The 25,835-nt window shown below is 41.2% G+C and overlaps 1 protein-coding gene across 3 annotated transcripts in view; it reads right to left on the bottom strand.

The window, feature by feature from the left end:
* Positions 1–15,739, bottom strand: part of DAAM1 (dishevelled associated activator of morphogenesis 1) — a 180,625-nt gene extending 164,886 nt beyond the window's left edge. For 2 of the 3 annotated variants that reach the window (XM_020910673.2, XM_020910674.2), the window contains exon 1: positions 15,613–15,739. The gene's annotated coding sequence lies outside the window, so the exon portion shown is untranslated. Of the gene's footprint in view, positions 1–15,465; positions 15,488–15,612 lie in introns of those variants that run through there. The other variant, XM_070469419.1, reaches the window with a different exon arrangement.
* Between the last annotated feature and the right edge of the window lie 10,096 nt (positions 15,740–25,835).

Here is a 25,835-nt window from a genome sequence, read left to right as displayed (position 1 = left end):
CTGTATGTGATATATTTTTCACAAGAATTTAAATACTAATTCACTCTGCATATGTAACTCTTAGACTGCTCTCAATAATAAGAATTTGAAAAACCTAACATACTTGCTTTACTCTCAGATATATCTCTAAATACATGTACACACAAGGACCAAAGGGATGCATTCTGTTTACCAAATCAGCTTTTACCAAATAGTTTACATTCTAGCAAACAATATGTATGCATTCTGTTTACCAAATGAGCTTTTCTACCTCTAGGGACAGGAGAGGTCCATGGTATCGATTATTTTCATCTTAACTAACTTAAAGGAAACAGAAAATAGAGGTATTTTGCCATGAGGTCCAGACTGTAGGAAATGCTATAGGACAAATAATCCAGTTCTTCTCACAGGTAAACTGCAAGGAAAAATACTACCTGGGATTTAAAGAGGCTTAAGGGACATTTTCTTTAAAAATTGCAATGTACTGGAACCTTACTGGAATCCTGAGTTCAATAAACTTTTAAAAAAGTTAACAGTCAATTTGAAAACTGATGAAATATTTTGTAACTTTAAAGGTATAATATAAATTATTTTAGATATGATAAGAGATTTTAGTTATGTTTTTAAAAGAGTCCTGATTTTTTCGGACATACACTAAATACTAAAATATTTACAGATGAGATTATAAAATGTCTAGAATTTACTTTAAAATAATCTCAGACTTGATAAAGAATTGGAGGTAGAAATGAAAGATTAAACATGAATTGATAACTGATGAAACAGCTCCATATAAATATACCTATAAATATACAGGTTTAACATATTAAACCTACATTAATCATTCTTTGCATTCGTGCTTTTGTGTAGGAAATTTTAACAACAAAATTTTTTTGATCGTCATTTTCATTCTACTTGAAACAAGAAAAGTAGCAATGGAAAGCAATAAGTTTGAGGGGGAGATACTTTTCAAAGATGGGGTAGGTAGGAGGGGGGCAGTGGGAGAGATCCTAAAGCGTACCTTGTGAAATATCATTCCTTTTGGGATTTTGGATTTTTCACCTTAGTAATCATCAGCAATACACTGGCATAATTTCTATTATCTGGTATGAAAGGCAGAACTTGAAATGATGCCCCATAATCTTTAGAGGGTGAGTGGAACCTGTGAATATGATGAGTTATCACTCCTATGATTATGTTACATTACATGGTCAAAGAGAGATTATATTGGGTGGGCCTGACCAAATCAGGTGAGACCATAAAATCAGCCTTTTCTCTGGCTGATGGCAGAAAAGAAGCGACTTAGAAGAAGAAACTAAATGTCCTCTTGTGAACTTCTGATGTAGGCCATATGGCATAAAATGTAGGTCTCTAGGAGCTAAAAGCAGGCAGTTCCAGGGCAGGAGTTAATTTTCAGTCCTTATCTGTTTAGTCATGTCTGACTCTTTGTGACCCCGCAGACTGTAGCCCCTCCAGGCCCCTCTGTCCATGGGTTTCTTTAGGCAAGAATACTGGAGTGGGTTGCCATTTCCTCCTCCAGGGCACCTTCCCGACCCAGGGAGTGAACCTGCATCTCCTGTGTCTCCTGCATTGGCAGGAAGGTTCTTTACCACTAGCACCACCTGGGAAGCCCTCAGTCCTACAGACTCAAGGTAATAAATTCTGCATCCTGAATATTCATTAGAAGGACTGATGCTGAAGCTGAAGCACCAATACTATGGCCACCTGATGCAAAGAGCCAACTCACTGGAAAAGACCCTGATACTGGGAAAGACTGATAGCAAGAGGAGAAGGAGTGGCAGAGGATAAGATGGTTGGATGTCATCACTGACTCAATGAACATGAGTTCGAGCAAACTCTGGAAGATAGTGAAGGACAGAAAAGCCTGGCATGCTGCAGTTCATGGGGTCTCAAATATTCAGACATGACTTAGCAACTGACCAACAACCACCACCAGACAGCTTGGAGGAATCCCCTGAGCCCCAGATGAGAACTGTGGCTTTGGCTGACATATTAGTTTTAGCCTGATGAGACTGTGAGTAGAGAATCCTAGCCACAGCATGCCTAGACTTCCGACCTGGTGGGGTTTTAAGCCGCTAAATTTGTGGTAGTTCATTATGCAGCAATAAAACTAACATGTCTGGAAAACCATCTTACAGCCAAATAGAACCTCAAAGTCTACCTCTACAAGAGTTTTTGATCCCAATGGCACCAAATGAGTACCTCAACATTCAGCAATTTAACTTTCAATGCAATGTTTCTCAAATGATCAAGAATCCAAAGTTGAGAAACCCCGAGTTACATAATCTCTTATAAATGAAATATCCCTTTCCTTGTCTGTATTACAGACAAGATTATATACTTGAGTACTTTTTACGGTGTGACGGCTTCTACAGCAGAAAAATTCTGCAAAATAATCAAACGGAACAAGTTTAAAGCAAATTGTAACTAAGCCAAAACCTTAGCTTATCATCACAGCAGGTATAAAATTTCACAAACATGTCTAATCTTTAATGCCCTAGCTTACAATTAAGAGGGATGAGAAAAATATGAGCCATATTTCATTACAATAAAAATGTCATTTTAACAAAGTTTCCCGTGGTTCAGGTGGTCCTGAGGAATGATCACAATTATTGTTTGTCCATGTTATCTATTTAGAGAAAAAGTTGAGGTGTACATGAAGAAAAGAGATAGATAAGTAAGACCAAGATATTATCCTTAAGGTCTAAATTCTAAGGTTTTACTTAGTCTGATTCTTTTTAGTCTCTTTTTTTTTTTAGTAACAGCTTTACTTTGATATAATTCACACATCATAAAATTCATTCACTTAAAGTGTACAGTTTAGAGGGTTTTTATATAATTATAAACTGTGTAACCATTATAAGTAATTTTAACATATTTTCATCATCCCTAAAAAAAAAAAAATCTGTATTCTGCCTTTTTTTTAAACTGCCAGTCTTTAATACCATGTCATGCTAACAATTTTTTTTCTAATACAAAACATGGCCGTCTGAGACTCAAAATTGGCATTTAGGAGAGAAAAGAGCTGAGGATAAAAGATTTGATCTGCAGGAATAACATACTGGAAAAACTGATTTGAGATTGTAGAGCATTGCTTCCTATAACTGATGCTGGTTACATTCCTTTAAAAATGTGGACATGATCCAAATAAGCAAAACATGAAATTACTTGCCAGTGGAAGCAAAGAATCTTTCATTGGGGAGAGTCTCCACCTATTGCACAACGTAATTTTTTTATTTCAGAAGCTGAAAACAGAGGATAATCTGAGCTTTATTTAGTAAAACAAGAGTTCTGCATTCCAAAGGGGGAAAGCTGGGATATAAAGCAGCATTCTGATATGTTCACATCCAGTATCAAAACATTCTTTACCTGCCAAATGAATAAACAAATGATGCTTTAAGGGGACACTTCCATAGCTTACGAGATAGGCCATACAAGGCTCAGGTACAATATTTTCTCCTTAAACTTATTCACTTGCCTCTGCTATGCTTGTTAGATATTTGGATCTAATCTGATTATTCTAAGTAAAATGCAAGTAAAAAGAGCCGTTTTACTGTATTTCCCACCTTTGATAGTTTACAATGCAGGACTTCAAAGTTCTGCAAGATGGCCCACGGCATAGGCCGAGGAAGGAAACTCGCAACAAACAAATCTGCCTCAATTTTATGAAGCCAGAGACGAGTCTGACAGGAACCTAAGTTTAACTTTGCTGTGAAATATGTAGATGCCGTCTGGAATCTAGATTTTTCTAGAACAGAGGCTAATAAGAGCTTTTAACTCCAAATCTCCCACCCAGTTTATCCAAGGGCACTTATGGTATTGGCCATTGGGTGCTTTTTGTTCCCTTTGCTTTAAAAAAAAAAAAAAAAGATAAATATGCATATTCAATCACCCCAGGGAAGCATCTTGAAAAGGAGAGAATAATTTTTACAAGTTATTTCACTACAGTCTACCAAAATATAAAAAACTCTCTAGATTATGAGAATTAGGTGCCATGTATTAGGTAATGCACACTGTACCACATATAAAAGACATCCTTTTCACAAACTCAAAATTCTAGAAAACAAAATATTCATATCAAAATGGATACACACAAAAAAAATGAAAAAAAAAACAGTGCATTTAACCACCCAGCCATCCAGGCCAGCACACCTCTGCAAGCACATTTCCCAAACACAAGGAGCTTGTGTTCCTAGCGGTTTTCAGTCCTGGCTAAATATCAGAATTACCATGGGAGCTTTAAGAATCCTGAAGATTGGGCCCAAATCCTAAATCTACTGAATGAGAATCCCTGGGCATCTCACTTTAAAAAAAAAAAAAAAACCACAGTTTTAAAGGTTACATTCCATTTACAGTTATTACAAAATACTGGCTATATTCCCCATATTGTACATACATCCTTGAAGCCTATCTTACACCCAATAGTTTGTACCTAATACCCACCCCACCTTTATATTTCCCCTGTCCCTCTCCCCACTGATAATCACTTGTTTGTTCTTTATGAGTCTTGCTTCTCTTTTGTTATATCCAGTAGTTTGTTGTATTTTTTAGAGTCCACAAATAAGTGATATCATAGAATATCTTTCTGACTTATTTCATTTAGCTTACTGTCTTTCAAGTCATCCATGTTGCTGTAAATGGCAAGTTTTTCTTTTTTATAGCTGAGTAGTATTCCATTGCATATATACACATCTTCTTTATCCGTGTCCATAGGTAGCTTCTCTATATTGGCAATTCTAAACAATGCTGCTACAAACACTGGGGTACATGTATCTTTCCAAATTAGTGTTTTTGATTTCTTCAGATATATACCCAGGGTGGAATTTCTAGGTCATATGGTAGTTCTCTTTGTTTTTTTGAGAAACTTCCATACAGTTTTCCACAATGGCTGCATCAATTCACATTCCCACCAACAGTGTACGCGAGTTCCTTTTTCTCCATATCCTCACCAACATTTGTTTTTGTGGTCTTTTTGATGACAGCCATTCTGAAGGATGACAGGTGATACCAAGGCATTTCTTTAAACCACCATGGAGAATTATGATTCCCAACCAGGATACAGAATCAACAGTGTTTAGGAAGAGGCATGGATCCCTTCAGAAGTTCCACCTACCCCTCTAAGAAGAGACTTGATGGTTTATGTTTTAACTGAAACCGTGCACTTCCCTAAGCATTGTCACTGGATTAGTTGCTCAAGGACTGAGCTTGGATTGGTTAATTAAAACTTCACAACACTCTCCCTCTGTACACTGAAACTCGGCCAATGTTTTTCTGAGAGGCAAGGCAAGTTTAAGCGTTGCCAAAGCCCGTGTTTGAGTTTTACAAACATTCTTTTTTGAGGAAGAGGGAAAAAAGAGGGCTGGGGGACATCAGGCTGCTGCTAGTTCTTTTCAGAGCTCTTCCCTCACCGCTGATTTGAGATAAACTGTCATTTTTTTAAAGCTGATTTTTTTTAAAGCATTTTGGTCTTTGACTTTTTCTTTCCCCAAAGCCTCATCGTCTCTATCCACAGATCATTTTACTGATCCACCAACACAAGCTATGTGTTTCAGAGTTGTTTACGCACTAGCTCTGGTGGGCTTGCCCTGACCCAGCATCAGTGCCTCACAGAGCCCCCTGTTGTGACCAAGGACATGTCCTTAAACTATGGCTGGCCTCCCAGGCAGTGGTCATGGAAGAATGAAGAAGCGACCTCGAAGGGTCTAATTCACTGACCTTTACTCTGTTCTAACCAACTACCCCCACTCCCAAAGGAAAACAAAACAAAACAAAACAGCAGGGTAGCTCAGTTTCCCAGATGAATTCCAATTTATCCTTAAATATCCAAGCCTGGTCCAATGTTTAAACTTCCCAGGCCATCCAAAATCTGTCAAGTGGCTCTCAACTGGACCCAGTTTTGCTCCCCAGGGGACATTTAGCAATATCTGAATACATTTTTGGTGTCATAACTGGGGGAAAGGTTGCTACTAGTGGGTAGAGGCCCAGGACACTAATGAACATCCTTCACTCACAGTACAGCCCCAAACAACAAAGAAGGATCCCGCCTAAAATGCCAATAGTGCTAAGATTAAGAAACCCTAGACTGGGTCATTTGCCAGCCCACTGCTGGATAAATGGTCGAAGAGCCTCTTACTGCAATTTAATTTGGTTTAAAATGGGGACTGAAAACTCTAATGCCTTCAGGGTCCAAGGAGGTTAAGAAGTATCACATAAACAAAGTGGTTGTAGTATGAGGCACTAGGGTTTGGTGAGGTCAGTGACAAATCAGAATATAAATGCTAACTAAAGTCATTCCATTTTTAAAAATAACATTGTGCTGGCCAAATAAAATATGACTGTTGGCTGCATCCATACTGTGTGCCAATGGTGGTAATCAAATTCTAGTTCAAAGAGATGATCGACTTAAAGAGAACTTCATGGTCACTCAAAGACACTAGCCTCATCCCTTATTATGGAATTTCTGAAGTCCCAGGCCTGGGGAACACTAGAAGCTGCTCAGGTAAGGAAATTAGACTAGAGATCAGATCTCAAGGGTTTAGCCTCCAGCCAAGAAGAGGGTTGCAGAAACATTGTGCTAAGGACAGGGACCAAGGTTGGAAACCCTGAAGCTAAGAAAACAGAGCTCCCCCTCACTGATCTCCACTCGAGGGGAACCCAGTGGACATTATATCAACATCACACAACACCATGTAAGTGAGGTCATTATGGATTCATCAGGATGAAATCGGTCTCTTAAGACTTTAGAATTTTCACATTGTTTCACAGATGAGGAAACAGAGGCCCCGGAAAGTTTAAAGGAACTACCAAGATTACCCAAACCTGAACCTAAAATCAAATGGTGTTTGTTTTTCCTCTGTGCAATTGCCAAGCAGCAACCAAAAGAAGAGATTTCATTCAAGGTGTCAAACATCTGTTTCTAAACTCACAACCAACATAAAGAAGTTATACATAGGTGTTAAAATTTCTCAGCATCATCTCCTTTCCCCATTAGAAAAATCATTAATCCTTTTGCCCGCAAGCCATCATTTTAAGATCTCTTTTCCCGTAATGGAAGAATTTAAAGCAGGTTAAATCATTCCAGCCCTCCTTTCAGATCAAATTGGAGAGAGGAGAGCCAAGTCAGCAATTCCAGCACAAGAAGGAAGCCCCAATCTCAACAACCCCGTGTGGATGCATGCTTTCTGCTGGAGGAATTCCTGACCTGAGGAGACAGTATAAACAAAGGCAATCCGGAGGGAAACAAATGATAAGATAAGTGAAGCCCAATAACTCCCTCTATCCTCCCTTCCACCTACCTCCCCCAACTTGTTCCATCAGAAAAACAATCTGAGTTTGGGCCAATTACGGCATAAGCCATCTCCTCTCTGCTGCCATACAGCACCCTATTCTAAGTAGGAGGTTGAGGGGCAAGACCCTTTATAAGGTTGGTGAATGTGTCTCCCCTGGTATGGAACCTGGCCATAGAGAATCACGGTCTCCCTTAGCCCACAGGGAGGCTGTGAGAGAAAAACTAGCAAGGAAGTAGGTCACTGGTCCTTCAGACTCAAATTACAACCCAAGGAGTACAGTAGAAAAAGGTGGCGTTCGGAAGAAAGGTAGCTTCAGCCACAGTCTGAAAAGAAACTGGGTCAAACAACAACAAAAAATACACACACACACACACATATTCCTTAGCAGAAAATGTGCACCAAGGCAGTCTCATGCCACAGTTCCTGTAACTGCAGCTGCAAATGTCACCTCCTCATTGAGTGTCAAGCCCTAAATGGGTCCTAGAGGTTTTCTAGACCAACCCAATTTCTATTCTTGATTCTAAAATACAAAAATATAATAAAAGGCCTTTGACTCAACATTCTAAGGATGCAATACAGCAGCCTTAGCCACTGGTTTCAGTTCCAGGAAGATTCATTCCAGACTCTGACTTTAAGTCTGAATGACCATTGAGTGCTGGGCAGGGAAGTGGGTGTGGCACCTCTAATTCAAACAAGGTTGCCACACACCAATGGAATGGGAGCAGAAATGCTGTTGCTTCTTTTCCCACCATCATCCTAAATGGAACAGCCACCATTAATATGTAGTAACTGTGGCAGCATTTAGTTTTTGAATTCCTAAATCCTTTACCTTGACCCAAACCATATATTACATTTTCTATATACACAATTTCACCAGCTTTCAAGAACAGAATGCACCAATGACCTTTAAATGGTCCAATTTGTCCATTTCATTTCCTTTTTACAATAAGTTTTGTAGTAAATTCTCAAGATTTAGGAGAGTCCCTAGTCCAACCCTTTGTCACAGAACTAGGTTCTAACTTGTGTCTAGACATTTCACTGCTCAGTTTTACCAAAACTCTATAAATCTACCAAAACAAATATAAATCTGAGCCTAGATGCACATGAACAATCTAGTTCACCAGGTGAATGATTCTGGCCACGATGCTTCACTCTTCTTCCAGGGTACAAATCTGCAAAAGCTTTATGGGAGAAAAGGGAAGCCCAGCAAAACATGCACTAATGACTGTGGTCACACCCCGAAGAAAGGGAAGAGACTAAGGCTGTGTTTTAGGAAGCTGCCCCCATTCCTGACCCACTCTTCACAGGAGGACACCTGTCAGAAGCAGAAACATATTCCTTGGCAAACTGCCAGTGAAGCCCTGCCTCTAACTTACCGGGTCTGAAAAAAAAGAAAACCCTCATCAGTTCATTTTCTAATATGGCACCATCTTCGCCCTTAGTGATGAGGGCTATGCGCTGATATATCCACAGGGTCTATCCACTGTCTAGTTTCCTTCATGACCAAGAGCACGAAGAATTAAAAAAAAAAAAAAAAAGTTACCAGGATTACAGGTGCAGTTGGTGGCTCCAAGACCAGGCAAAACTAACTCATGCCCTTGACCTGGCTTGTACGTCACTAACAAAATGACCTTAGCCAGTAAGCCAGAATATGAGAACTTATCTCAAAAATCAGTAGATGGGCATCTGCTTTGCCCAGATGATATCCAAAGCTCAGACCTAGACTATCTACACTTGGAAATCTAAATTCAGACACTACATCAGATGGGCAATGTTTGCCAATCATACAGGAGGTTTGTTCCCCGCCACCCGCCCCCCCCAAGAAATGAAGACGACAAAGACCAGTTTAATAGGTGACCCTAACTGTGTGCCCGGCAGAAACACAGGAACCTTCAGCTCCGATCCTGGTGCAATTTATAGAACAGAAAGAGCTCAGGCTATTAGTAAAGGTGAATGACATACTTAGGAAACCTAACAAGATGAATTTTAAGAATTCTTCTGAAATCAATGTCTATTGAATGAATATTATGTTTGAGCAGCTTAAGGGCTAACAAGCCTTTTGATTTTTCTTTCCTGGCAATATGCTGTTAGGGCATAACTTTCCTATTATTCCCTAAATGACACAATTTGTATTTTATTCAATAGTCTTCATTAAATATTGTCAACGTGGCAAAATATCCAGTGTTAAGACAAAAATAAAAGATCTATTGTAAGTCAGGAAATCAAACCAACATTGGAAATTAAACTTACTTCCCTAGTTTTCAACATTTAATCCACAATAGTGGCTATGGTTTAAAAGAACGGCAATTGTATATTTGGCACCAAATTTGCTCCACTGTAAAAATAAGCCTCTTTTCTAAGGTGAGGGTTTGGAAAAAGGCTTATTTTAATATCTAAGCATGCATGCTACGTTGCTTCAGTTGTGTCTGACTCCGTGACCCCATGGACTGTAGCCCGCCAGGCTCCTCTGTCCATGGGATTCTCCAGGCAAGAATACTGGAGTGGGTTGCCACACTCTCCTCCAGGGGATCTTCCTGACCCAGGGATCGAACCCATGTCTCTTATGTCTCCTGCACTGGCAGCAGGTTCTTTACCACTAGCACCACCTGGGAAACCCATCTAAGGATAACCAATATTAGATGACATGTTCGACTACTGCTCAAGTTTTCATTATTTTCTTTTCAAAAAGAGCTTTCACCATGTATATTAAAAGACAATAGGGAGTTGGGAAGCTAAGAAATTATGGGAGTCTTAAATCTCAAAACAGGTTTCTGTGGCCCTGCTGTGAGTGAGAAGGGCTTTCTTCAGATAAAAGACTGAATCCACTGAAAAGTTATCTCAGTTAACAAGAGGGTTTAATGCATATAGATTCAGAGATGGCAGGTAAAAGCATTTCCTTTTGCAAGTAATTTGCCTATCATTCACAAAGCAAAAAGGAGAAAGTTAAAAAAATCTTATCATTCAAATACACAAATGCAACATTCCTAATCTCATGTAACATTTTTTGTTCCAGAAAATCAAACTCTAAGAAACTTTTAAGTCAATAAGCAGTTTTACTCTCAATCGACCTTATTTACTCTTATTGACCCAGCACTGTTTCTAAATCAAGAGACACAAAGGAAGCTGTGGTTCTTCCAACTGAGTGGAGAGAAAAGAACAACATATAAGAAAACCAGAAGCAAGACAATAATGTGTTTGTGTGCATGCATGGGGCGAGGGGTGGAGATAAAGAATTAGAAGCCTGGGTCCCTGAGCAGGTCTGGCCGTTACTAGCTATGTGAGTTCAGTGAGTTTGTTAACTTCATGCCTCAGTTTCCCCAACTACAACATGGTGATAACAGAACCTACCTCCTACAGCTGGGAAACAGGCCATGCTGAAGCTCAAGAAAAGTATTAGGAAGGGCCTGGCCCCAGCTTAGCACCTCACATCGCTTGACTATTAGTATCACATTAGTTGTGAGTGTTTGGCTGCGTGGTCAGGCTGAGGGCTCTTATGGAGGAAGGTGCCACGGATGGTCGTGAAAATGGAGGGAGAGGCAGGGAAGGCTTCCCAGAAGCTGGATCTTAGAGGGCAAGAAGAATTCAGTTGCTCATATGAGGAGAGCCATCATTGCACAGTCATAGGTGGGGTAAAAACCAGGAGTACTTAAACATCCACAGGGACAATAAGCTCACCAAGGCTGAGGGTATATTTGGCGACCTCAGATTAATGGGCAGGGGTGGGAGCAGGCTCTATGTGCTTGCTGCTATGCTCCTAGGACTTAATCATTTTTAGACATGTGTACCGTGAATGCAAACTCATTCCAAAATGCTTATTTCTCTGTTTTTGGAACAGCAGAGATGCCAGAAAATACAAAGGTAAACACTTCTTTGCTGCGGAAATAGTCTGCTATAGTGGAATGTAGGTCACCCAGATCCACTTGCATCTCATCTTCATCTGTCCCTCTTTCAGTGGGGCCACGGAGTGGCAGCTTGGAGGAAGGGAGAAGAGGGGCACTTCAGATCCATCCTTCAACTCCGATCTCTATCAGCCCCTCAACCACTCCCAAGCACATCCTTCAAGAGAGGTATCCTCGGACAGCCAGCCCCAGCCTGCCCCACCAACCTACAGACACAGTCCTCCTTACAAGTTCTGAAACATTACCTATGCAGCAGTTGCCTCTAAACTGTGCCCTCAAATAGAGGAAACCACTATGATCTGATGCTCTAAGTGTTTAAGATACATATATTCACGTAAAAGATTCCCTCCATTACCAAGTTAGAAATTGTGATACCAAAATAAGTGACAGTAGCCCACATTCCTTATCCAAAGAGGAAAAAACCCCACATAACAGAAGAATTTTTGTTTTGACTGGGGCCGCCTCTAGAGATTAAACAAGCTTGCTATCCTAAATGGGCAAAGTTGCCTTGTTTCCTGCAATCCTAGGATAGACTTAACATTAGAAATGCCAGGGACATGACACCAAGTCAGGGAGGGCCCCCACAGAAGTTACCACCTCTGTGATTGTTTCCTGAACCAAACACCTAAGGCTATCAGTGGTACCAAGTTTTGTTGGAAAAGCTTGTTTCCCCTGATCCAACAGCTGTAAGTTTTTAAGTAATTTCACAGAAGACCTCAAGATTCTCAAGCCAAAGCCACTCTTTATACAATCCCCCAAATATTTACAAAATGAAACACTTTCAGTCTTAACTAGGTTTTATTTGTAAACACCTTATTTGTTCTGATGACCACAGTATCAACACTAAAAGCAGCCTTTTAAACAAAGTAGCTCAAATAAAACCACACACAGAGACACACCAATTCTTAACACCCAGAGGCGTGTCCACAAAGCGAGAAAGTCAGGATTCAAATTCCTTGGCACCTATTCACTGAGCTTCTGTAAGCACCACCCAAGGACATGACCCACTGCAACCTTTTTACTATCACATCTCCTCACTCATTTACACTTCTGAAAACCCACAGAATGCAAATTACTGGACGATAACTGAATGCTCCCAATATTGGGCAATTGTCTTTACCCTGTTCTCCTCTCATATCAGCAGTCTGAATAACTTACCCTGTTTATAGAATAACCCCACCCCAGATGAGAGAGCTATTGTCCACCTTTCTACCCAATGGTGCCTCTGTGGGGCCACTCATGGCCTGGCAGAATTCTCTAGGTATCTTTGCTTTGGTCCCTCTCCCTGTTCTCCTGTCATACATCTTCTGGGAAAGTTATCTGGGCCAAGGACAGTACAACAGAAAGAAACTGAGAAATGTCTGGTTTGGGGTAATAAGAAGTGTATTAAGAATTATGGGGGTGGGGGGGGGGAGTCTGTGAGAGAATATATTCCAAAAGCAAACAGTTACAATTCGTTTATTTCAAACACGTGGAAGGCCTTTTATGCCTCAAGTCACATGCTGCACAGGAGTTCTGGTTTATGCTGAGATGAAACTGATTGACAGAAAACTAAGGACTATTACAATTGATGGCAAAACTATCAGTGGAAACAATACAGATCTTGGATCTCCAATCATGTTTCTACTAGTTAGTAGTGATTCTACAAATACTTATAAAACACCTGCCAATGTCCAAACACTGCTTTAATTGCTGGATAGGCAGGGGTAGATTAGACAAAGACTCTGCTCTCAAAGGACCTTCCAAGTGGGAAAAACCCACAAACGGTGGGATTGTTAACAGCATTACAGGGAGTCAAGAAGTGAGATAATTGAAGGCAATTCTAGTTTGCAGTGAAATTTCTGACTCTTTCCTCATGGGGATGTAACCACCTACTTAAAACAAGATGACGAATGTCAAACGACTGGCACACAGCATCCCCAAGCATTTACCTGCACATGAATGCACATGCATTGATGCTAACAGATATACACTTACCCCTTCACTGCAATATCTGTGATAATACACTTCAGTATGAAATGAAAGCAGAAGGTAAGCAAAATGTGTAACTCAATTACTCTTAATGCAATTAAATTACCAATAACTGCATTCAACGAGAATCTAAAAAGTCAAAACCTAAACAATTCTACAATAAAAAGATAAATAGACATCCAGGTACTGGGATAATAGTAGGAGTAGAACTAATATTATATATACTAATATAGCTGCTTTGCCCACTTTGAAGGATTACCATGATACCCAGGCTATTTTGCCATACAAGTAGGGCTCAGATATTAACCCGAAGTCACAGTGTCAAAAGCTGGGCTTAAACTCTCCAGATTTCTTTGAGCAAAATAAAAGATGACAAACTCCTTCTTAGAGTCACAAGATTTTATACTGAAATCAACTTTAGGAAACACTCTATGCTGCTTTCCCCAGGTGACCCATGATTGAGGTCCCCAGAGGCAGAGGGTTCACCCCAGAGTGGGGAAGCCAGTAATGCCTGAACAGGACCCAGGCTTCCTAGATCCCAACACTCTCAAGGATCTGAATCCTCTAGGCAGGCTTTTAGATTTCATTAGAAACACATGGGATAGCAGTGACTTCCAGAACTCAATTTCAGTTATTACTTGTCCCTAGAATTGCACTTAGGGCAAACTGAGGCCCTTTACTGGTAGCCAGGGAGCTCTCTTCACGCATGACAGAGAACTCCCTCCTTGAGAAAGCTGTTCCCAACAGTATTACATATGTTATTAGGAAAATGAAGCAGCTAGCCTGAAAGAGGAAAGAGATCTTTTGGTTGTAATTTTCGGAGTCTGCCTCAGGACAAAGGCTCTTAACAGCGTTTTCTGGGGATGGAGCTGGAGAGACCAGGTATAGGCTCGAGAGAGGGAAAGGGGTCTAAAAATTGTATTCAAGCTATTTACAGGGAATGGAGAGAGCCCGGGACTGTGAAACCGGTGACCAGGAGAGAGCAGCTGGGCCCAGGGCGAGCATCTGACCACACCTTCTGGCCACGCCCTCCCAGCTGCCCGCAGGGCCACGACGAATTGAAACAGCAGTGGGAGCAGTTAAGATTCCGACGGCAGGAGTCGCCATGGCAACAGGATTCATCTAGCAGGCAAACTCCCTTCAATTCACTAGGTCCTTCCCGAGCCTCGGGAAACTACTAGCTCAACGGGAGCAAAACGGTCAAGAGTGGCGTTTACTCTTTGCTCTCCTTGAGCATCCTGGAGATGGGGGGCGAAGGGTGAGGGGCTGGGTAGTGAACGAGAGTTGGGAGTGTATTCGATTCCTGGGTCCACTAAAATATTTTATAGGAACAAGAGGCAGAATACTCCAATCGCAGGCTGAGAGCAACTTGAGAACATAGCCTTTAGCAAAGGTTTGATGAATGAATAAGAGAAAGGATAAGGGTGCTAGGGAAAGGAAATTCAGAGGACTTTATATTATATAGAGTTCTCAGGCCTCGCACACCTCTCAATGCGGATCCCAAGCAGTTGGATTTTCACCACCAGCTGGGAAAACCGATTACCCAGCCCTTCTGCCCCACTGCGACTCGTATCGTTAAGATTATTCAACTCTCCCCACAGCTTTACCACCGCCCAGCCCAGAGCTCCGGGCAGACGCTTCGTCCTAGCTCAAGTGCTCCTTGTCGAGGGAGCCATCCGTGCAAGGGGAACCAAGGTGTGCCCTACCCAAAGGAACGGGAGGCTGGATCGCCCTGCGGCGCCTCGAACCCGGTCCGCAGGCTGCGCAGCCTCCCCTCGCCGCTGTCCGCAAACACCTCTCGCTCCTTCCGCAACGTGGGTTTCCTTCCTCTTTCTTGTTTGAAACCTTGAGCTTCCAACTTCGGCTAAATTACAGTCACCCCATCCCTTTCGAATGAGGCGAGGGTGCCCGGATAGCGAGGGTTCTGCTGGGACGCGAGCGAGTAAATGAGTCCCGCCTCTTCGGTTACCACTCTAACAAGCCTACCTCGGGATTCTCCCTTCCAGAGCCTCCCGGGCCAGCAACCCCCGACAGTAGCAATGCCCGCAGCACCCAGCAGAGGCCAAGACCCCCAGAGCCCCAGCGTGTCATCGGCAAGGCGGCGAGTGGTACCCTGCTGGCTCTCTTGGCGTCCAAATGCCTCAGAAAGAAAGAAGGGAGGCAACTCCGTCCTCGGGGCGCCTTCCCCCGGGCTCGCTTTGCTTTGAGCCGCGCTTGCAGCCATTTTCCGAAACCCAGCTTGGCAGCTGGGAGCTGTCTAGGTCCTGTTCCCACCCAGACCCAACCTGAAGGACGAGTTTAATATTTACCTACTGGCCCGGGAGCTCCGGGAAGGCAGCGGGAGTGCGCGCTGCGAACCCAGCACCGGGCCGCGAAGAAGCGCGCCCACCCCCGCGCCACCGCGCGGTGCCTCTTAATGAATGAGTGCGGCGGACGACGCGGCACGTCCCCCTTACCTGAGCAGCCCCTGCATGCTGAAAAGGCGGCTCTGCGCTCCGGGTACAATGGGATCCGGTTAAACAGTTTCCTTCACAGCCGCTCGTAGGTTACCAACTCGCAGGTGACATCACCCTCTCCTCGCCTGATAGGATACAATGTGGCGCCCACTGCGCATGGACTCCCGGGCCGGGCCCGTGTACTCCTGGGAATCGTAGTTCACACTCCACAAGTAGAGCCTGGATAGCTATGCTCCTGAGGTTCTGGAAACTACACTTCCCAATAAACTCCGGGGCCTCTTCGTCCCCGCCCATATCCCCGCCCCCTCCGCGACCCGCCCCCTCCCCGCCCTCCAGCCTTGCAGTAGTAGCGGCGGTTGTTCGGGAGCCGAACTGCGGGGTGCGCGGGCAAGAGTTGGGGGGGAAGCACCCTGAGGTCGTGCCCTTTGACTTGACCTCCTCTAGGCCCCGTGCGGTCTCTGAGGGACCAGAGGGGTCCAGGCTACTGCGCATCAGCCGGGCAACCCTGACCAACTCAGCTCTATTGGCCCCAGCTGGGAAGAGATTAAGCCTTTCACTGTCTTCCCTCTGCGCAGCAACTAATGAATAGGACATTCTGGTTTCTGGGTTAAATGCGGTCCTGGAATTCCCCAAGTCCCAGACGATGAAGGACGCTGACCCCGAAGGAAAGAAATCTCTCTGTGCCCCACTTGGTACAAATCACCTGCCTTCTCTTTCCTTCTCCCATTTAACGGAGTCAGGGTGACCAGTCAGAACTCGGGGAACAGCTTAGTCGACTGAGCTGACAGAATAACGCAGGGTGTCAGTAATAAAAATACAGTGTAACAGACTAGATAGTCGCCGCAGCCAGCTCGTCAGGGAGCCTGCTGCGGCAGCAGAGATAATACTATCGAGCAGCCATGCTTTTGTTCTTCTCTGCAGCAGACTTCCCGCTCTCATATTCGTAGGAAGACAACATCCTTGCCTGAAGTTTTAATAAATAACACATATGTATACATGTACTCTTAAATGCACACACTTTACCCTCAATTTATATACCATACTCTTCAAATTTTTGTAAGATTTCAGCCAAACAACACATCATGCTGTTCAGGAATTACTGTGATATTAATAACCTAAATGTTTAATTAAAAGTAAGCAAAAGGTATGTAGAATTCTGAACCTTCAGGAAAATTTTATCTTTAATATGTATATTTTTCCCATGGCACTTTACATTACTCAATGATCACCAAATGTTATGAAAAATTAAAATTGAGAGCAAATCTCTAGGTGTCTTTGTAAATGAAAAAAAAAATCAATACATCCAGTTATTCCAGTTGTAAAGATAAACTGTAATGGCATTCGATATCTTAATCACATTTAAGGATTAGTTCACACCCCTTTTCCACTAGCAGAATGTCTAGGAGACCACAGTTTGTGGAGGAGAAAAAAAAAAAAATCACAAAATTTCAAACAATTCTCCACCTAATTGTTGGTTTAAGTCTTATCGCTCTTGTTTTCTCATATCATTGTGCAAGAATAATGGAGTTCAAGAGAAAAATATTCATGGAACCAATTGAGGGTCTCAGGAAAGAGAGAAATGTTTTATTTTCCTGAGGGAGGGATTTTAGTGCTAATTTCTGATTTTCTTTTAACAAGCCAATTTCTTACAGCCAGACACATTTTTCTCCACTGAAGGAAAATGACTTTGAGTATTACTCTCCTGTTCTGAGCTATTCCGCCCATTCCAAATATTGTTTTAAATGGAACCTAGACAATACAAATGTTCCATTGGCCAGCAGATCAAGAGTACAATCAGTGATATTCTAGCTAATGGGTAGACTTAATGTATTGAAGTACATTGTGGGGAAATATTCAGAAAGAAACTTGACCTGGGATGATTCTTAAAGCTCTCCCAATCTTGTCACTGTGTAAAGCTTTTAGATGGAAATATAATCATTGAGCCTGAAATTTATTGAATCAAATTGGATGTGGAGATTTTGTAAGGCAAGACTTAGCCTTACAGATAAAAGTCTATTACAATATTGAGATATACTCTGAGGAGTAACTCTGTAGGGTAAATCACCCTTCAGCAAGTTCTCCTTGGTATTCAGTAATGAAGGAGAGGATGAAGTCTGCTTGAAGAAAAAAATTCCATTCTCTATAGCAATTAATATTATAGGGATGTGCTGTATTACAGATATCATTTTTCTATGTAAAGGACATCATACACACTAGATTATAAGCACAGAAATGTGTGGATATACACATGAGCTGCCCTTACTATTAAATAGATATAAATATAGATAATAAATACTGAAAGCAAGCCATTGTGTTTGGAAGCATTTTGCTATGCGTGATGAATTTGAACTGATCCCTGCACACTATTTCATTGGTAACCAGGGGAAACAAAGATGGCTCTTCAGCATCAAAAATGCAATCTGTGGATCTGGAACCAGAGGAAGCTTAACAGCATCTATGCAGACAGAAAGGAAACCCCCTTACACACACACACACACATTCACATAAACTCATTGTGTGTGTTTCATGTCTTTCTAGATGATTAAATAGCTTCATAAGCCATCAGAAACACCCACTCTGTGTAGCTTAATTTATACTCTCAAATGAGTTTTTTTAAACTTTTTTCTTTTCTTATTAAAGGACTGCTATTACTCCAGAATGATCTTATGAGAGGCCGTGTCTTGTCCAATAATCATTACCTATTAATTAAGAACCCACAGGACCACTGAGAATAGGTTTAATTGACCATCTACAGAAAAAGGCAAGGGAAAGGCACCATGGTATGTTTTGCTCACAGTAATGGTTACAAGGTTTTACTCTAGATGCTGGGTTTTAGATAAGGGAGGAAGTGAGATATCAACAGAGAAAGAATTTGAAGTTTGTAGCCTTGCATGTGTTTTCACACAATAGCTTGGTGTTCTGCAGCAACTGAGGTTGTGTACTGAGTCCAGGTTTGGGATCTTGCCATTTTGCCACTTTTGAGCCATGTGACTTTATTTCACATTGCTTATTTTCTCTGAGTTTCAGTTTCCTTATTTTTCAAATAGAGCGAACAGTAAACTTACTTCACAAGGTTTTTTTTTAGGATTAGATTAGGTAAAACAGATAAAAACACTTTTCAAATGGAAAAGAACTATACAAAGTCCAGTTCTTGTTATTATTTGCAATTTGCTCCTGAAGATTATCTCAGAAATGTCAGCCCTAATTATGGAACAAGTTAATAAGAATCTAGTTAAATTATTAGAAATTATACAGTGTGCACATATTATTTCAGTAATTTGCAAGTTGGCAAAATGTTCTTTGAGTAAAAAAATGAGAAATCCACATTAAACAGTGCTAGCCCTAAGCTTGTTTTCTTACACATACCTTGTTCTTACACAGCATCCAGCTAACTTTAGTATCCCAGGTCATCTTCCCCAAACTTCCCAGCCAGGAGAGGCACAGCTGGGAGACGGAAGGTAGGAGGAAGGGAGAAGACAGGGTGTTTCATTACCAACACGAAGTTGCACTGGGTGATGTTTCTGGCAGCTGCAGCAGCATTTTCCACTTTGGACTGGTTCACTGTGGTTCCAGCTTCTTCTGGGTCACTGTGGCCTTTGTTAATGCCATCGTCTCCAATTGTACCTCCAGCCTACTGGTGGTAGCTTCCTGCTGTTGCTAATCTTGTTGCCTGTTTGTCTCCTCAGACCTTCTATCACCAGTGTGACCAATTCCCTGTACTGTATTATCTGTTTAAAATGCTTAGAATGGTTTTTGTTTTTGTGGTGGAACACAACTCATATACTCATGTCTAAGTTTAAGTTCTTTTAGGAGCAGGCAACAGAAACTTGCGAACAGGCCAGTTTGCAAAATAATGAAGGTATTAAGGTGTATCCATAGGATTGAACAACCAAGGCTCCATCGAAGAACAGGAGCCAGACCAGCTCTGGGAACCCGAGCAGTGGTGGTTTTGGACCTTCTCTCCAGAGCATTGCTCTAATAGCTCTCAGTCTCTGTGTCTCTTTGTTCCAATTTTCAAATTGCTGAGATAAACTGGTTGCCCTGTCTCAGAGTGACTACCCCAGACTTAATTATCTACAGCAGTAACTCTTCAAGGAGGGCCCCAGATCAGCAGCATTAACGTCACCCGAGCACTTGTTAGAAATGCAAATACCAGCGCCCCACCCACAGACCTACTGGAAAAGAAACTTCAGGGCTGGGCCCCACAGTCTGTGTTTTGATAAGTCCTCAAGCTTGTTCTGACACTCGATGGCAGTTTTCAAACCACTTGTCTATAGCAAAGATTACAAGATCTTGTGGCTCAGATGTGATTACTCAGGACCTATCCCTGTGTGTCTGGGAGTCTTCCCAGAGAGGAAGAAGTGTTGTGAACTTGGCAGCCACTCCTAAGAGGTGTCAGGGGAAGCTGGTAAATCTGTCAAGATCTTAAGGGTAAATTTTGGTTCTTCCTGAGGGAGAGGACTTTGTAGCATTCTGAACCAACTTAAATCAATTTAGTCACTGCTGAGGCATTTGAAAAAGATTCGTTTCACTCTGAAAATTCAGAAAAGCTGAAAATCCAGCATTGGGGCGGGACAAGGGGGATGGAACCTTACAAAAAATCTAAGAATACTAACAATAACGTCAGACCACAGTAACAGAAGATAGGAAAATAGTTCCAGTCACTCAAATTCTCTCCACTCCAGTCTCATCTGAACAGTTCCTGGGAATTTAGAAACAAAAACTGTGGTTTGACTACCTTAGCTGCAATCCCTGTATCACCTTCTTTATAACTGGTTTACCCTTAGCCCATCTATGAGACCTGCTCTTTTCAATTCTGTACCACTGGGCCCATGTGGCTATTTAAATTTATAGTAATTAAAATTAAATAAAATGTAAACAATCAGTTCCTCAGTCACAATAGTCACATTTCAAGCAATGAAGCCACACATGGCTAATGGATACCATATTTGACACTTCGGAAACAGAGCATTCTCATCATTTCAGAAAGTCCCGTTGGACACTACTGCCCTAGACTTTTACCTCATGAATTTTCATATCATGCTGAAATCTACCCTTCCCCCCCATCTTTTCCAGGTCAAATTCCAGGGAAAAAGAAAGAATGAAAAAGTGAAAGAGAGGGGGAAAAAAACATCTGATTGTTCCAGTTCACCATTATAAGCCACATCATAATATAAATCACTGACCACCATGAAAAAGGCATTTGGCAGAACAGAAAAATGGCCCAAAATCTTGAATAGGCACCACACACAACCGCCCCCTTCCCAACATCCAAATGGTCAATAAACATATGAAAAGATACTCAAATTAATTACCCACCAGGGAAATATAAAGACCACAATGGGATGCTACTGCAGATTCATCAGATTGATTAAAATTAAAAGCACTAATTATATTAAGGATTGGCAAAGATGAGAGGCAATTTAAATCTCACATAGCCAGTGAAAGTATAAATTTATATAACTGCTTTGGAAAACTCTTTGTTAGTATTCACCAAGAGTGAACACTCACATACTTTATATAGCCCAGCAATCCACTCCTAGAAATATACCCAACAGAACTGCATATATACATATATTCACAAAAAGACACATATTTCAATATTCACAGTTATGCTATTCAGTCCATGGTTGCTATGCAATATTTGGGATATACTTATATTAAAAATATTCTTCATTGTTTGCCTGAAATTCAAATTTAACCAAGAGTTCTGCATTTTTATTTGCTAAATCTGGCAATCCTGTTATATAATCTCAAACTAGAAACAGCACAATTGTTCATCAAGAGTAGAATGCATAAATACATTGTGGCACAGACACATAATTAATACTATGTAGCTAGAGTCAGCAGACTTTTTCTGTAAACGGCTACATGGTAAATACTTTTTAGGTTTTGTGGGCTATATGATCTCTGTTACAACTACCCAACTCTGCCACTGTAGCTCGAAAGCGGCCATGGATATAAATTAAAGAGCACAGCTGTATTTCAATAAAACTTTATTTACAACAACAGTCAGCTGGCCTGTAAGAAATAGTTTTACAGGCTATCCAGAAATGATAGTGAATGAGTCCTGTCTCCATGTAAGAATATGAATGAACCTCACAAAATTAACACTGAGTCAAAGAGCATATATTGTATGATTACATTTATATAAAATTCAAAAACAGGTACAACTAATAGTGGTGTTAGAGATGAAAGAGTAATACTTTCAGGAGATAGTAAGAGGAAAGAGTATGAAGAAAGTCTCTGGGATGTCGGTAGTGTTCAAATTTTTCTGAGTTACACAAGTATTTCACTTTGTGAAAATTCACTATACTGTACACTTACAATTTGTGTGCATTTATATATTGCATTATATGAAAATAAAATATTAATACTTATATAAATTAAAAACTAGGCCAAATTATCTCAACGTCATGCCCATAAGAAATTATTTTATGAATTCTGGTACTCATGTTTTTTCCTTGTCCCTAATTATAACAGGAATTCAGGTGATTTGTAGAGAATTTTTAAAATATTGCTACTTAAGGTGATAAAATCTCCCATAGGCCTACAAACTAGTGAGAAAAATTAACATTTCTTTCCCTTGCCCTTCTTCTCTTTGAAACTCAAGATCATTTTATTTTACAATTGGCTTACTTTATTTAAAAAATTATACCTTGGGCATTCTCTGTGTGATTGATTTTTTTATGTTTTATCATGTGAAAGTAACCATTTTTTATTTAATCAATCATCTGTTATAGAATAAACCACTTCCAATTTTTTTATATTATCAGTAACTGTGGTGTACCTAATAGTTCAGTTGTACCCATCCATGATTAAATCTTTAGGAGTAGATATACAGCATAGGAGGATATAAAGACTTCATGCTTTTGATACATATTGCCAAACTGACCAGATACATGTTTTTATTATTTGTTGATATGATGGTTGATGTATCCTATGAGCCCACATAGTTTTGGTAACCTCTCTGAAAGACCTGAATCATATCCTGAAAGCAATTTAAACTCTTTGAGACAAAGTCTAATCATGCTAACGGGGTGGTTGAAAGAACTTCCATAGGAATGAATGTCCAAGGGGAAGGGAAGTACTTCTGTGTTCACAGTTAACTGACCTCTAGGATTTGCTCGGTGTGTTCATTTGCTCAGGATACATAAGTGAGTATGACAGACTGGGTGGCTTAAACAATAAAAATGTATTGTCCCAGTTCTAGAGGCTAGAACTTTAAAATCAAGGTGAGAGAGGTTTAGCTCCCTCTGAGAACTGTGGGGGGCGGATCTATTCCAGGCCTCTCTCCTTGGCTTGTAGATGGCTATCTTCTCCCCGTGTTTCTTCATTTCATCTTTCTCTATGTGTGCCTGTCCTTGTGTCAAATTTCTCCTTTTCCTAAAGACACCAGTCATATTGGATTATGGGGTCACTCTGATAAACTCTCTTTAGCTTGATGACTTCTGTAAAGACCTTACTTATACACGAGGCCACATGCTAAGGTACTGGGGGTTAGGATTTCAACACAAGAATTTTTTTTTTTCCTTTGAGGTGGACAATTCAATCCTTGATGCTGCTGCTGCTGCTAAGTCGCTTCAGTCGTGTCCAACTCTGTGCAACCCCATAGATGGCAGCCCACCAGGCTCCCCAATCCCTGAGATTCTCCAGGCAAGAACACTGGAGTGGGTTGCCATTTCCTTCCCCAATGCATGAAAGTGAAAAGTGAAAATGAAGCCGCTCAATCGTGTCTGACTCTTAGCGACCCCATGAACCACAGCCCAGCAGGCTCCTCCATCCATGGGATTTTCCAGGCAAGAGTACTGGGGTGGGTTGCCATTGCCTTCTCCGAATTCAACCCTTAACGCTAGGTAAACCCAAATAATAGAAAACTGGCATTATCAATCTCAACTCCAATGTTATACCCCAGTGTGCTTCCCAGGTGGTACTAGTGGTAAAGAAACCCCCTGCCAATGCAGGAGATGTGAGACCAAGTTCAATCCCTGAGTGAGGAAGATCCCCTGGAGGAGGAAATGGTAACCTACTCCAGTATTCTTGCCTGGAGAATCCCATGGACAGAGGAGCCTGGCAGACTACGGTCCATAGGGTCACAAAGAGTCAGACATGACTGACGCGACTTAGCACTTAGCACACACATGTTACAGTCACATAAATATTAAAACAGTTGAACATCTGATTAGGCAATACAGATAGAATCAAAACCCTGAAGACAGCAAACTGAAACTCCTCAAGAATAATAGAAACAGAAAGTAGAGTGGTTCCTGCATCACATGTGGAAGCCTTGATATTGACTCTTTCTAGTTTTGAAGACTGACATCTTGCCTCCAGGTACCCAGTCCTGTCACTTTTGATCAAGAACACTCAGATGAAAATTCATGGACTTTCCATTGGTAAAAATTATCTGGCCATACACTTTAGACAAACCAGTCCCAAGTTAGCTTTCAAAATATCCCCTACTGAGTGTGTCATACAATTTTCATTTTCTTTTTCTCTTTAAACATCAAATCTCTGCATGGGCTTTTAAATGGGCAGTTCATGTGTGGCAAATTCTGATCTAAAAGATGGGCTGGGTGTTCCTCAGAAAGAAAGATTTCTGTTTACTTTGATTGGTTTTGTAACTTTCCTCATTGGGAATTATCCTGGCAGATATATTCTCCTTTGTAGCTGAAATATTACAGCTTGCAGGATTTATGTAAGAGCCTTGTTTCACAGCAGGTTGTGCTGGCACTTAGGCACTGGATTTGGAGATTAGGGACGACTTTAGTCCTGTATTACATGAGAACCTTGTGATGTGAAATTTCTCATGGAAAGCCACACTTCAATACAATATGTCACGGCATATTATCTTTGCGAGAGTATTTTCTCTTCACCAAACTGTGATTGTAACCTTTTCTCTAGGGTTGTCTGTGCCCTCTCCCTGTGTCTCAAGCTCCTAAGATAATATTTGGGGTTGTCAGAAGACCAGCCACCCAGTTAAAGGCGGGAAAGGAGATATTGGAATGCTTTATTCTGGCTTTGCTTTCCTGCAAGTGACAGGTTTTCTTCTCTAGGATTTATGTTATTGTTTCAGAAAATTATACTCATTTGAACCTAAACATAGTTAAAGCAAGTAAAATATGACCCTGTTACTTTTCAGTTGTATAACAGTGATTCTGAATAACCATATAATCTCCCTCATATGCATGTTAACTATGTTGGAAACTCTTTCACCTCTGACTACAAACCCACTACATTTTGCAAGCTGAGTAGATTTGAGTAAGGTCAATGCGAGGATGGGAACTTCCAAAGAAAACCCAGATGTCTCAGAGATGAATGCATGATTTAAACTAAGGTTTTTTGTGCCCCTAATACACTAGTCTCAGATCCCTATGACGTTTATATCATTTCAGGAAGCCTTTTCACTATGCACAGCTCAATTTTAAATGTGCAGGTGAAGAATCCCTGCTCCACACAGAATCTACGTTGGTGGCGCACAGGAGTCCATGGCACTGCCTCACAAAAACCAATTGTGAAATTTCAGGAATTTTGTGAGCCAGTTGTTAAGCATAGTTAATATTAAAGTTGAAGTACATAAAATTACAGTTACATAAATTATATTGATAACCCATTACTGAGTAATTGTTATATTTTATTATTATCTGATCTTGAGGTTCCACCTGAATCTGAATTGCTGAAATACTACATCATGGTTTTACTGCTACAGATCTTTTCCAAGCTCCATGTTCAGTGACATCATACTGGGGGCTTGAAGTCAGTCCTGGTGGAGTAGTTACATCATGGAAACCCGCAAATGCTACAAAGTAGGGCTTACCCTGCCCATCCAGCTGTTGAAGAGTTACTGGCATCTTCCTCCCCTTGCATTTGTTGCAGAACAACCATCCTCTAACTGCTATGCAGTTCTATATTTTTCTCTCCTGACTTCATTCCACTGTTGGGTCCTAGGAGTGGAATACATGGGTCATCACACTCAACTTGGACAGAAGTGTGGCATCAGATCCTGAGCTGAGAAGAGCCCAACTCCTGACTGGCTTCAGGGAGCTGAGCAGTTTTGCTCCAACAGGAAAGAGGAACTTGGTGATAGGTTTAGTAGCAGGGTAGTGGTTTTAAACCAGGAAGAGAAGGAAGTCAACTTGGCACTATTGTAGGTATCAAAGCAAATGCAGAGAAAACTCTAGCATAATGACATCAGCACTGATGCTGCATGACTATGCAGCAGC

The sequence above is a fragment of the Odocoileus virginianus genome, chromosome 6 (assembly GCF_023699985.2).
Source record: "Odocoileus virginianus isolate 20LAN1187 ecotype Illinois chromosome 6, Ovbor_1.2, whole genome shotgun sequence".
NCBI classification, from domain to species: domain Eukaryota; kingdom Metazoa; phylum Chordata; class Mammalia; order Artiodactyla; family Cervidae; genus Odocoileus; species Odocoileus virginianus.
This window is presented reverse-complemented; position numbering and strand designations above follow the sequence as displayed.